Source organism: Myotis brandtii, unplaced genomic scaffold (assembly GCF_000412655.1).
Source record: "Myotis brandtii unplaced genomic scaffold, ASM41265v1 scaffold815, whole genome shotgun sequence".
NCBI lineage: Eukaryota > Metazoa > Chordata > Mammalia > Chiroptera > Vespertilionidae > Myotis > Myotis brandtii.
Genome location: NW_005371298.1, coordinates 232,946 through 247,764, shown reverse-complemented (window position 1 = coordinate 247,764; position 14,819 = coordinate 232,946). Strand labels below are relative to the sequence as shown.

The 14,819-nt window shown below is 36.2% G+C and overlaps 1 pseudogene; it reads left to right on the top strand.

The window, feature by feature from the left end:
* The first annotated feature begins 301 nt into the window (after positions 1 to 301).
* LOC102254381 lies at positions 302 to 3,504 on the top strand (annotated as a pseudogene).
* Positions 3,505 to 14,819: the final 11,315 nt, after the last annotated feature.

Genomic DNA, 14,819 nt, shown 5'->3' with positions numbered 1-14,819 from the left:
CTGTGTGTAGAGAGCTGGGGAAACCCAATCTGTCTCCTTTGTTGCTTTGCCTTCCCAGTGATGGCGACCAGTAGACTTCTGCGGCGTCCTTCCGGTGCCTCCACTTGACCTTGCCATTAGTCGCAGAGTGTGTCTTTCACTCAGGGAAAAAATATTTCTGCAGTACCAATTCTTGGGCTTGAAGACAATGTGCTCTGCTTCCCAACAAGAAGCATGAGGGGAGAGGAGCTCAAGGAGTGAAGGGAATATGGCCTGGCTCTGTGGCTTTGTTTCTGTCTGGAATGTCCATTGCCAGACAACCATGGCTGCACCTCTTTGCTCCATTCCTGCCATGGCATTGGGCTCAGCCTCAGCTCACACTGCCCACTCCTGCAGAATGCTCACACATCTCTTTGGCGCTCTGGATGAAGGGCATGCTGCCCACAACCTGATTCCTTCCCTTTCCAAGCTTCACCCCTCAGTGAGCTCCAAGCTGCAGGGCTGCACCTGAGTCTTTTTAGAGCTCTTCTTCCTTCTCCCTCTCTGGTTCACTCCCACTTACCCACCTGTAAGTGTTTCAGTATGCGGATCTCTCAGATGTGTTTGTGCTTTGAGCAAGGACTCCTTTGTCGAATTAGTGTTGAAATTGTTGAAACTTTGAGGAGAGATATCAAGGGTTTCTCTAACATCGCCATCTAAGAATTTCTTACATGCTTATATTAAAAAAAAGTGTAGCACATTTATAATATGAAATGATATAATATAGTTCTCTAGGTTTCCTATGTTGTTTTAAGAATTATTTTTTTTCCTAGTTAATGTCATCAATTTTGATTTAACTTATTGGAAGCAATCATGTCTTATTAAAAACAGGCTACGATAAAGAACTCCCATCTATCTATTACAATTTAGCCTAATTTGCCAATCTTATTTAGGTTATCTGGCTAGTGATCTAGATTGCAATTTATTATCATACTGTGTTGATACATACTTCATTTTTTAGTGACATAATTCTATACTAAACTATATATATTCAAAATTTTGTATAATATGTACTTCAACTCATGTATCTTCTTTGTAGTTTCTACAATTCATTCTAGTGTTTCTCAATTGGTTTATAAAAACCTCTACTACTAAAGCCAGTTTTTATTACATATGAAAAACTTTTTGATATCTTTATTTATTAAATAAAATTTCATTTTCTCCCTTCTTGTTCCTCTCTCCCTAAAATGTGTGGGCTCTTCATTAATCATGTGAATACATCAATTCTTTATCTAGCTGTAAGTCATTGAATAGATTTTCAAGTGAGTTTCATATGATCCTTTCAAAAAGTTTTATTCCTCTTCTTGCCCAGTCATGGAAGCAGGAGGAGGAGTCAGAGCCCGGAGCTGGCTGTGGCCTTGATGCCCATGGTGTACTGTCAAGGAGGTGGCAAAGCATAAAGGGCTACTAAGACAGTTGTGATATTTGAAATTATTATTATGGACAGGGCCATCTTATGGCATCTCATAGAATCCACATGACTCATAACTTGATGCTAGGTTATGAATTATATAGAAAAATGGAAATACACAGTCCCCATAGAGCCACTGTTAAAGAAATAACAAAATAACACTGTGATTAGTACATCAAAATTCTACATTCACAACACAAAGTACTAACCACTGTACAATCAGGGCCATAAGCAGCAAAATCTCAGACATCTCACATTGCAGAATTTTCACCAATATATCGCCTAGAGAGAGAAACCAAGGAAAAATAAACAAATGGGACTACATCAAAATAAAAGGCTTCTGCACAGCAAAAGAAACCATCAACAAAATGAAAATGGATTCCATTTTATGGGAGAACATACTTGCCAATGATACATCTGATAAGGGGTAATTTCCAAAATAGATAAAGAACTCATCAACTTAACAAAAAGAAGACAATCCAATTAAAAAATGGGCAAAGATGCTCACCCAGCATGTTTGATGGACTCTGTTTGTCAGCTCTCAACTGGTGGCTCAATTGCTGGGGCTGTGAAGTTATACCTACAACTAGAGGCCCAGTGCACAAAATTTGTTCATGGAGCAGGGTGGGGCGGGTATCCCTCAACTCAGCCTGCACCCTCTCCAATCTGGGACCCCTCGGGGGATGTCCGACTGCCGGTTTAGGCCCGATACCGCAGGACCGCTGGCTCCTAACTGCTCATCTGCCTGCCAGCCTGATCGACGCCTAACTGCTCCCCTGATGGCCCAATTGCCCCCAACTGTCCTCCCCTGCCGTGGCTTCGTCCAGAAGGATGTCTGGTCTAATTAGCATATTAAATTTTATTATTATAGATTGATATCCATCGTGGTGATGGGGTTGAAGTAACCTTTTATACAACAGATCATGTAGCAACTGCATCATTCCTAGAAGGAGACTTGAGGGATATTGGTACAGGGAAAGGCAAGCACTATGCTATCAATTTTCTAATGAGAATTTAGATGGATGATGAGTCATTATCTGAAAGTGATGGAGATGTATCAACCTAGTTAGAATTTGGGGCAGACTCACTATCTGGCAATAAACTTGATTATTTCAATCTGATGCTCAAGCATGTAGAACTTATAAAATCTTTCAATTTATCATTTCTGACGCCTTGAGAATGTAGATACACAATTTATTTTGTTGCTCAATGTTCAACGTATGAGATTACAGTTGTGTGTGTTTGTGAGATTATCCATGAATTGCCATATAATGATTACTTTGAGATTTTGGACCAGGCTTGAAACTGTGTGTTAGTCTTTCAAACATGACAAAACAAAACACTCCGGAATATATGGGAAAGGTATTTATTTGAAAATTTACAAGTGTTCCCTCATGCACCTGGTGTCCAAATGCAAGCTATTCCAGAAGATGCTTTTCATAAAGACAGTGGAGATGAAGAAGGAGAAGATGCAGACTAGAGAATTTCTATTTGAGCATAAGACAAATAGTCTGTGATGAAGAATTCTGATTCCGAGAAAGAAGAAGAAGGAGATCATAGAAATGTGGCTGATCATAAGAAAGGGCCAAGAAAACTAGAATGAAGAAAGACAAGAAGGAAACAAGTCGAAAAAGCCAGGCTTGAAACTGTGTGTTAGTCTTTCAAACATGACAAAACAAAACACTCCGGAATATATGGGAAAGGTATTTATTTGAAAATTTACAAGTGTTCCCTCATGCACCTGGTGTCCAAATGCAAGCTATTCCAGAAGATGCTTTTCATAAAGACAGTGGAGATGAAGAAGGAGAAGATGCAGACTAGAGAATTTCTATTTGAGCATAAGACAAATAGATAGTCTGTGATGAAGAATTCTGATTCCGAGAATGAAGAAGAAGGAGATCATAGAAATGTGGCTTATCATAAGAAAGAGGCAAGAAAACTAGAATGAAGAAAGACAAGAAGGAAACAAGTCAAAAAAGCAGATGTTAAGGAAGAAGATAAATCCAAAGATAATAGTGGTGAAAAAAAAAACAGGTACCAAAGGAGCCAAATCAGAACAGCGCAGCATCGCTTGAATTTGAGTCTCAACAATTTCAGAACACATAAAAAGAGATAGAGTGGGAGAAAATATTAGGAAGAAAAATGTTTTAGTTTTGAAGACTTCTGGCTTCATTTTATACTACTTGGGCATAGATCATATTTTCAAACTGTTGGGTTTTTTTGCAGCAAGTTTTAGTACAAGTTTTCTAATTATGAAACAAAATTTCTTTTCACCATGCTTTATATGAGAGTTATTAAAATTTATTTGAGTTATTATGTCAAATATCTAATATATTAAAGAAGTAATTGGCTTTTATGAGCTGTTTTTAACATCTTTTGTAATTATCATTAAAATATTATACTTAGAAAAAAAGTTTATTTTTTTAAGAAGTTCTACAAAACACCTGGAAAGCCACACATTCTTGCTACTTTCTTTTTTATTATTGAATTTGTTGAGGTGACATTGATTAAGATGCTTATGTAGACTTCAAGTGTACATTTCTATGCTACATGATTTGTATATTGCATTGTGTGTTGACCACCTAAAGTAAAATCATCTTCCAGCACGGTATATATGAGCCCCTTTACCCTTTATTACCTCCTCACTCCCCTTCCCCCTGGTAACCACCATACTGCTCTCTGTGTCTATGAGCTTTTGTTTGTTCCTTTGTTACTTTCAGTTTTAAATCCCGCATATGAGTGAGATCATGTGGTTCTTAATTGTTGAGTGTGTTTCCCCTCCACGTCCCGCGTGGTTCAGGGTTCAGGATCTGAAAGAAGAGCCGCACACAAATGAAAGAAAAGAGACAAGAGACATGAGATAATTTGGAAATATTGGCAAGCCAGGCGGGCAAGTCCAACTCAAGGAGAAGGACTTCCACTGGTGCTTAGGCCTCACCAAGCTTTTATTGATCTGGGATAGGGAATTTCCAGTAACACACAGATTCACTCATCAGCAGGCAATTTCCACTAATAGGCAGACTATCTTACCAATGAGGATTTACATAAGTAAAGGTGGGGAGGTTGCTTCAGCTACCATTATCTAGATTAACTGGGTGGTGCACAGCTCCGACCTTTGCTAGGGCTTCAAAGGTCACCAGCTTTTGGGGTCTCTACGCTTCTTAGCTAGTGAAGATAATAAGTGGTCTCCGACACTTAAATTTTTTTCTGTCTGACTTATTTTGCTTAGCATGATATTCTCAAGGTTCATCCATGTTGTTGCTATGGCAGTATTTCATCTTTTCTAATGATTTAGTAGAATTCCATTGTGCATGTGTACCAGATCTTCAGTGTCCAATCATGTTTTCATGTCTTGGCTAGTGTGAATAATGCTGCAATGAAAATATAAGGGTATATATATATATTTGTAAATAAATGTTTTCACATTTTTTGGTTCATATGGTAACTCTATTCTTTTTTTTTTAATCCTCGCCCAAGGATATGTTTAAAGAAAGGATCAGAGAGAAAAAGAGAGAGCGAGAGAGATGTGCAGCATCAATTGGTTGCCTCCCAAACTGGGGATAAAACCAGCAACTCAGATATGTGCCCTGACCAGGAATCAAACCAGAAACCTTTTGGTGTAGGTGATGATGCTGCAACCAACTGAACCACCTGCCCAGGGTGCTAACTCTATTCTTAATATTTTTGAGAAACCTCCATACTGTTTCCCACAGTGGCTATCCCAGTTTACATTCCCACTAGCAGTGGATGAGGTATCTTTTTTTCTCCACAGCCTTTCGAACACTTGCTATTCCTTTTATTATTGATAATATCCATGCTAACAGTTGTGAGGTGTATCCTGGAGTTTTGATTTGCGTTTTCCTAACAGCTCGTGAAGCTGAGTATCTTTTCATATGTCCCTTGTCCATTTGTATGTCTTTTTGGGAGAATTGTCTACTTAGGAACCCTGCTCATTTTTAATTATTGAATGAGAATGAATGGGGCTATAGCAAACTAAAAAGCTTTTGCACAGCAAAAAGAAACTGCCAATGAAACAAAAAGGCAACCAACATAATGGGAAAAGATATTTGCAAACAACAGCTCCATAAGGAGTTAATATCCAATATATAAAGAACTCACCTCTACTTCTTAACATGTAAACTTATTTGCTGATTGATTTTTCAATAAGAAAACATTCAGCCTCTTCCAATTTATTTTTAAAAGAACTCTTAAAAAGAGAATTAAATAAAATAAATTATGTCCATTTTTACCAATGTTTCACACATGTGAAATATATATAATTCACAAATGCCCAATTTTAAGTTGGTTATATGCAGATAAGTTAGTTATCTGCATTATTTTATAACTAAAATAATGCAGAAATCTCTCAGCATTGTGAAAGGATTTATTTTCTTCCTCTACACTGTACCTCTGTTTCAATTCATTTCCAACTATATTTTCCTCGAGTTATTTACTTATTGATTTGGACTGAGTGTTTTGTTGGCAGCGTGAACTGTATCAGAAAAGAGATTTGATATACTGTACCAGAATTTGGCACAATATTTTTCTTTTATTTTTTCTATGACTAACAAAATATACCATTGGATGAGAACTAGACTCCTAGTGGAATTAAAATGTAAGGCTAGAGCTCTTGTCATCAAATCCATTGCATTAGTGTTTTGTTTTTTAAAATATAAAACTTTACAGCCCAGCCATTCTTTCCACCTTTTGGTGCTTTATGAAGTTTCTACCTTGAACATATTAAACATGGTATTGTTTTGTAACTTTCTGAATATAATCATTTCTGTACATCTGACAGTTAGTGTTCTCTTTAACACCTCATTGATTAGAACTCTTTCTCATTATTTCTATCTGTTTCATTTGGTTCTCTGAATTTTCTATTTAAGACCCAAGCATTTAATTTGCTGATTTCAATATTTCATGTTGTGCCCTTAAGAATATAGCTGACAAAGCAGATGGAGGGATATTGGACATCTAGGAGGCAGATGTATTCAGTAGAATGCTCAGAATGACCACAAGCAACTAATTAGATCTCCTGTGGGGAGTGTTATGCCCTTGAAATACTTTTGTAACCTTATTGTTTTAAAATCTTCAGAATAATATTCTAACCCTTATTGTTAGAGCTAACTTGGAGGACATGTTCTCTATTTTTGAGAGAGTAATTTGCAGAAATCTGAGATGAATAGTTGAGGTTGAGAAGATTTAATATCATGGCTAAGGGTGAAATTTTAATTTATCCCACTTTATCCTCATTTAATCAATTCATGCCTATTTGATAGCCTCAGGCATTAACCTTTTGAAGGCTGAATGTGTCATTCTGTAATGTTTGTTAAATCACGTTGACTGCTAAGGTTTGCAGGATTTAAAAATGTGTTTACTCTTTATGCAACACTTGTTTTGTTCTCTATGGTTGCTTGGATCTTAAAGCAAATTGTAGTCTAAAAAACCTTTTCTATTCTATTGATATGTGAGAATTTAAATTTAACTCCTTGTATTAGTGTGTGGCAATGAAAAGAGAACACGGTGAAGGACTAGGCATGGGCAGAGTGAAAAATATATCCCTTGATGACTCTTTGGTTCCAATGGGAAGAAAGCTGAATCAAGCCTATACATAACCACTCCCAGTTTTCCAATCAAATGAATTTTGTTTGTGATTGTATAAAATATGGAATGAGGTTAGAGTGGTTCCCCCCCTACACACACACACACACACACACACACATACTATTAGATCTCTATGCACTTATAAGGAAATATCAGGAGTAAGCAATTAATTCTTCCCCTAAAAAATAACTTCCAGATTTCTAAAAGGAAATTCAAAATAGGTATTTGGATAGTTAGGTCTGGTGCTGAGAGAAGCATGGGTTGAGGTTAGCAGAAAACAGCAATGAGCATAAAACCATACACAAAAGAGGATAGAATGTTGTGAGTTTAGAAAAATGGGAGACATTGGAAACCATAGAAAAAACTAGATCATTTTTAATTCAAATTTTCTACTCTCATATGCAGGGCTCAAAAATAAGGTTTCCATAGACCATTGTTTCACTTTACTCCACTGTCAATCAGTATTAGCCTATAAAGAATTAGGCACTATAGAAAAATATAGGTGTGAATGGTTGTGTTATATTACAGGATGTTTAAAAAACAATTAAACATACCATTAAATATTGAATTATGTTACTGAAAAGGAAAACGGGGGGCTTGCAACCTACTTCAGTATCTGGTTAAAACTGTAGTCTTACTTCCCCACTCTGACTGACTTGGGCGGAGCTGTGGAGACACTCAGGGGCCCACCACAGGAGGAGATATATAGGTCAGAGTCTTCCCACAAGTTGAGTTCAGGCTTTAGATGTGGAATTCCCCTGGACTAGCAGATCTGTGAAATAAAGTTTAAACTTTCCTCCCTCGGAGTGCTGGCTGATCATTCTCCTGTGCATTCTGCCACAACAGTGCCACCACAAAATCTAAGTCAGAAATCTAAAATAAGATGAGGGAAAGCTCCAGGTATTAGCAACATCCTGATCAATAGGGAAAAGAGTACACAATTTATTGTTCTCCCTGGAAGATGAGTAATTTCATCCTATCTTTTTGCCTTTTTTTTTTTTTTTTACACAACTAGCAGGGAAACTCATACTGTTTTGTGGCTCTCCTAGACTGTTGGATTTTCTAGTACTGCACATTGTAAAAATAGAATGAACCAGAAACTGAAAGGTAATGAAAAATAATGAACTAGTATATAATAAAATAATTATATTGTACAGAATAAGCCGCAGTGGGACATCCCCCGAGGGGTCCCAGACTGCAAGAGGGCACAAGCTGGGCTGAGGAACCCCGCCCTCCCAGTGCACAAATTTTCGTGTACTGGGCTTCTAGTATTAATATATTCTAAGATGTGAAAATCTTCTAGAATTAAAAAAAAAAGAACCACAAGACAGACTGGGGCAAAAGTAGGCTTACAGTTGTGAGAATGAGGAATACAGTTTATTCTTATATTATTAATTTATCATCGTATTATTTTTCCATATGAATAACTGTAAGCCTACTTTTGACCCACCCTGTATCTGGTCTAAGACCCTTCTTTAGGCATAATACATTTTAACTCAATGAGCATTGATGTTGCTTATTTTTCACTAAATATTTACAGAAATTAGGAAATTAAATTGGAGAATTTGGAGGCATGTCATAATTTGATAATCTGATCATTAAAATGTAGTATCTTCTTTCAAAAAGAATATTCTATGTAAAACTTTTACCCCCAATTCCATAGATATAAACCTTAGAAATCACAATATTTTGAGATATTAAGGAAATATCTTTGGATAGAACTATATATATAATCAAAGTTGCATATTTGCTACAGATATGTGACAGTGTGATTAAGTTTAGATCAATCTCAAAAAAATACATGCATGCAGAAAATGTGAGGAGAGTACTTGTAAGAAAAAAATTAATTATACAAAAATGAGCACTTCTCAATAGTAACTATCTTGCTGAAAATTTAAGTCATTTTCATCGACAGTAGTATTTAGGCCAATGACTCCAACATTTGTTTACTTTTTTTTCACATTGGTCTAATGCTCAAAAGAATATTTCATTGCATAACTTGTTAAATATGTATAATTTTTTAAAAGACTTTTACTGCTAACTCATTCAGTTATTTCCTGACATATAAGTGCTAGAGCAACACAATAATACTCATGATTTTTATTTTCCTTAAATGAATGTTTCATTTTTTATTATGTCTATTTGGGACTTATTGTGACCACAATGGCTATGCAAAGACTATATGAGTTCTCATGCAATATGAGATAATCTCTGATGATTTCTGCTTGTCATTCTTCCTATTTAACAAGGAGATATGAAATAAATTTGACAGCTCTATAATATCTAATTGTGCATATATTTTCTAGGTAAAGATGGAGAAGAAAATATTCTCTAATTTGAGTAAGAAAACCATCAACTATAAGTGTTTGTTAGATGACTACCAAGTTTCTCTAATCTAAGATATGCACAATATTTGATTGTATCAATACAAAATGCACATATATTCATTCTATGGGTAACACTTGAGTTGAATTTATCGATGTGAATTAATTGACTTGTTAAAAATGGGAAAAATTCTTATCACTTCTTTTTTTTTTTAATATATTTTATTGAGTTTTTACAGAGAGGAAGGGAGAGAGATAGAGAGTTAGAAACATCGATGAGAGAGGAATATCGATCAGCTGCCTCCGACGCTCTACCCACTGAGCCAAACCGGTTTCGGCTCTTATCACTTCTTATATTGAAATTAGTGACATGAACAGGGTTTGGTGACAATGGCAATTTGTAGTGTTGCTAACAAGGTATCAATGTCTTAATTTAGTACAGTTTTAAATCTATCTATATATAAGCCTAAGTGACCATCACAACTGAATGGACAACCGAACAGGCTGTGTGGGGCAACCAGACTGGCAGGGGGGTTAATGAGGGACAACCAAACGACTGAGTATCAGGCTATGTGGGGTGACCAGACCAGTGGGGGAGTTAGTGAGGGGTGACCAAATGACCAAGCAGCAGGCTGCGTGGGGTGACCCGGCCAGCAGGGGGATAGTGAGGGGAGACCAATCGACCGAGCAGAAGACTGCGTGGGGTGATCAGGCCGGCAGGGAGGTTACTGAGAGATGACAAACGACTGAGCAGCAGGCTGTGTGGGGTGACCAAGCGGGCAGGAGGCACAGTTGGGGGCAACCAGGCCGGCAGGAGGTGGGGAGGTAGTTGGGGACAATCAGGCTGACAGGCAGAGGCAGTCAGGGATGAACAGGAAGGCAGGCAGGTGAGCGGTTAGGAGCCAGCGGTCCAGGATTGTGAGAGGGATGTCTGACTGCCAGGTCAGTCAGACATCCTCCAAGGGGTCCTGGATTGGAGAGGGTGTAGGCTGGGCTGAGGGGACCCCCCCCAACCGTGCTCAAATTTCGTGCACCAGGCCTCTACTGTACTATAACAAGCTAAAAATGAAATGATTTGACATGCTGTGTTGATCAAAAACTTTATTTAACAAAAAGAACACATTATTTAAAAATACATTGGACTTCCTGGCCAGGGTGGCTCAATTGTTGAGCATCTCTATGAGCCAAGAGGTCGCCAGTTTGATTCTAGATCAGGGCACATGCCTGGGTTGTGGGCTGGATCCCCAGTAGGAAGTGTGCAGGAGGCAGCCAATCAATGCTTTTCATGGATGTTTCTATCTCTCTATCCCTCTTGCTTCCCCTCTTTCTAAAAATCAGTTTAAAAAAAATTAAAAATACATTGGATTTTCCAGCTTTCCTTTCCTCTCTTGTTCTGAATATTTTTTTCTCTACCACAATTCATAATGAGTTAGCATCCTCAGGATTTGACTATGTCTTTAGGTATACAGATACATGATGCCAGAAAAATGGAATATTGCTTCTAGTTAAGACTTTGAAAATCAAAACATTTCCTTAACTACAGTGTTCATATAGATGAAAAATTGAAATCTCTTAACCATAGCAGAATAGCAAATACCTTTGGTGAGCATAATGAAGATGTTATGGAGAGAACAAGGTAAAAGGAATTAGAGGTGCTAATTAAGGACAATAAATACTTCTGTGACTTTGGCCAGATTAACTTTCTCCATTATCAGGTTCTTTATGAAGATGCTAGTATTTTTTTTTCTCAGAGTCCTCACAACTTTAAATTATTGTTATTTGCTATATAACAATAGCTTGGACATCAGGACATCCCCAACAAATGTGATTTAACTATGGAAGGCTAAAATTAATGTAGCACTGAGTAAGCCAATGATATATAAATACTTGTAAAGAAACTTTTGAAAATAAGCATTTTTTTCTAACATTAACATTTTTGTAAATGTATCAAAACTAAATTAAGAATAGTAAATGTCATCTACATTTACATAGTCCACATGTTTTTTGTTGGTCCTTCTATTGTGTTTATTTTTGAAATTTGAATTATATTTAACTCATCAAAGGGAATTGCTGTCTATTTTTATACATATGGAATATCTTTCTTCATGAGGGAATATCAATGATGCTGAGTACTTACGACTGGCCAGTTATAACTTCTAATTTTAAACCCCCTTGGTGTTGTTATTGTTTTTTTTTCCTAAAGGCTGGTGATTAGGTAAAGGAGGGAGATTGTAAGATAGTACTTTAAATAGAGCAATTAATTTTCTTTTTGCATCTACTTAAATGAAGTAAAATAAATACTTGATAAAAGGAAAATAAAAAGGTATAAGCAGATGATTCCACAAATTAATTAAGTTTCCACATATCCTAACATATAGGTAAATTACTCATAGCGTTCTCAAACATAACTGAGATTTATATTACCATTCCAATGACTGATCCCATAATATATTACACAAAATTTCATTAATATTTTGGTAAGGATCCAAACTTCCCAGCCTAATACAAACAGTATAGATATTATATTTTTAATATGTATATTTATACTGTCTCATATATGTCATTTGTAAATATCTTAGGAAAACAATAGAATTATTACCTTCCTCTTCATGTTCCCTTTTGCTGTTTAGTTTTAGATGTGAGAGATTTTTTTAAATATTTTTTTTAGACAAGGTTGTCAGTGATGAAAAGGACTGATTAATCTGTGTATTTGTACTGGGTTAATTACATAAGGGTTATTTTGTTAATCTGTGATTGCATTTGTAAGTACAATAGACCTGTATCTATTAGCCACAAAACAAATTCATTATGCTGTGACCCTGTCTCCATCATATTTCTAAATTGTCCATGAAAAATTAAAGGAGTTTTTGTTTATTACTTTGGAAATAAATGAGAAATTTCTATTCTTCAAATAAGCTGCTGCCATGTCCACACAGCTGCTCATTATGCTCTGCTATAGCTTCCAAAAGTAAAAGGGAGACTAATACGTCCTTTTAACCAAATTGTTATGTTAAATACAGAGTATCTCATGTTCCTCTTTTCTAGGATTTCCGGTTACTGTGCTACCATAGGGAGTGAAAAAATAAACAACTTCTTCAAAATAAATTTAAAATTGCTCTTATTTTTATACCAAAACCTTTCCTCACTGCTTATAAAATTTGAAGATTTATATTGGAATAAATTTCCACATAAGATAGATTTGAGTACATATTGCTGCACTACCATTTGCAGAGTCGGTGACCTATGCTAACAGTAACTTATTTCAATTTTTTCTTTTTTAAAAAAATTTTGTTTTATTGTTTAAAATATTACAAAGAGTAGTAAATATGTCTCCTTTTTTTCCCCCCTTGACCTTCCCCTGGCCTCCCCTAACCCCCAGTGTCTTGTGTCCATTGGTTATGCTTATAATGGTCTTTATTATCCATGAATGAGTGAGATCATGTGGTATTTTTCCTTCATTGACTGGCTTATTTCACTTAGCATAATGCTCTCCAGCTCCATCCATGCCGTTGCAAATTGTAAGAGTTCCTTCTTTTTTACAGCAGCATAGTATTCCATCGTGTAGATGTACCACAGTTTTCTAATCCATTCATCTACTGATGGGCACTTAGGCTGTTTCCAGATCTTAGCTATGGTGAATTGTGCTGCTATGAACATATGGGTGCACATATCCTTTCTGATTGGTGTTTCTGGTTTCTTGGGATATATTCCTAGAAGTGGGATCACAGGGTCAAATGGGAGTTCCATTTCCAGTTTTTTGAGGAAACTCCATACTGTCTTCCATAGTGGCTGCACCAGTCTGCATTCCCACCAGCAGTGCACAAGTGTTCCTTTTTCTCCACATCCTCTCCAGCACTTGTCGTTTGTTGATTTGTTGATGATAGCCATTCTGACAGGTGTGAGATGGTACCTCATTGTTGTTTTGATTTGCATCTCTCGGATGATTAGTGACTTTGAGCATGTTTTCATATGTCTCTTGGCTTTCTGAATGTCCTCTTTTGAAAGGTGTCTATTTAGATCCTTTGCCCATTTTTTGATTGGATTGTTTATCTTCTTTTTGTTAAGTTGTATGAGTTCCCTATAAATTTTGGAGATTAGGCCCTTATCAGATATGACGTTGGCAAATATGTTTTCCCATGCAGTGGGTTTTCTTGTTGTTTTGTTGATGGTTTCTTTTGCTGTGCAGAAGCTTTTTATTTTGATGTAGTCCCATTTGTTCATTTTCTCTTTAGTTTCAACTGCCCTAGGAGCTGTATCAGTGAAGAAATTGCTTCGGCATATGTCTGAGATTTTGTTGCCTTTGGATTCTTCTAGAATTTTTATGGTTTCCTGTCGTACATTTAAGTCCTTTATCCATTTTGAGTTTATTTTTGTGTATGGTGTAAGTTGGTGGTCTAGTTTCATTTTCTTGCATATATCTGTCCAATTTTCCCAACACCATTTATTGAAGAGACTGTCTTGACTCCATTGTATGTTCTTGCCTCCTTTGTCAAATATTAATTGAGCATATTGGTTCGGGTAGATTTCTGGGTTTTCTATTCTATTCCATTGATCTATATATCTGTTCTTGTGCTAGTACCAGGCAGTTTTGAGATTAAAATAACATTATGATACTTATTTTCAAACATTATTGTGAAGATTTTATTAAATACTGTTAAAGGCCCTTGGGAACATTGACACTATTACCACTACTAAATATATGTCCATGAATTCAATATCTCTTATTCCTGTTATTAAATAATATAATTTTTCATTTTGAGTTGACTTTGCCATTTTCTTCTAAACAAGTGTTCAGACATCTAATACTTTGCAGACAAGCAACCAAACATCACAGTGCAACAACCAGTCATCGAGAGCAAAGCCTCTAAATGAGAAGCCCACAAAGGCTACAAATTAAATTCCATTAAAGAGGCATAAAACCACTCACATGCCATTACCTGCACAATGAGGTAACTGATTAGAGGCAGCGAGGAAGTGTGATAATGAGTGATGACTCTTACCATTAAAAAAAAATATTATAATTACTAGAAAGAACTTCAGAAAGCACAACAATCTGAGATCCTCAGTGAAGAGACAAATAGACATAAAAGAAGGCATTTGGGGATAAAAAAAGTCACATGAAAGTTTCAGGGACTCTAGGGTCTGATTATAGCAGAGAAGATAAATTAGCAGTGTGTGATAAATTGCTGGAAGAAACATGGAGGCCTTTTAAATCAGAGGAATTTTATCTTTATGCAATAAAGAAACATTGTAAATTTTAGGTTAGGTAATATGGTATAAAGCCAGTAATATTACATTCTTACAATGCAATAATTGAGGCCATGAATCATCAGGGTAACTCTGGAAATAAACAGTGTATGATAGGTATGGAAGATAGTTATAAAGCCATGATGGACAAACTTGAGTTAGGTACCACGTTATAGGTTCAAGGGATTAAAGCAGTAATATACAAAATAAGAAAA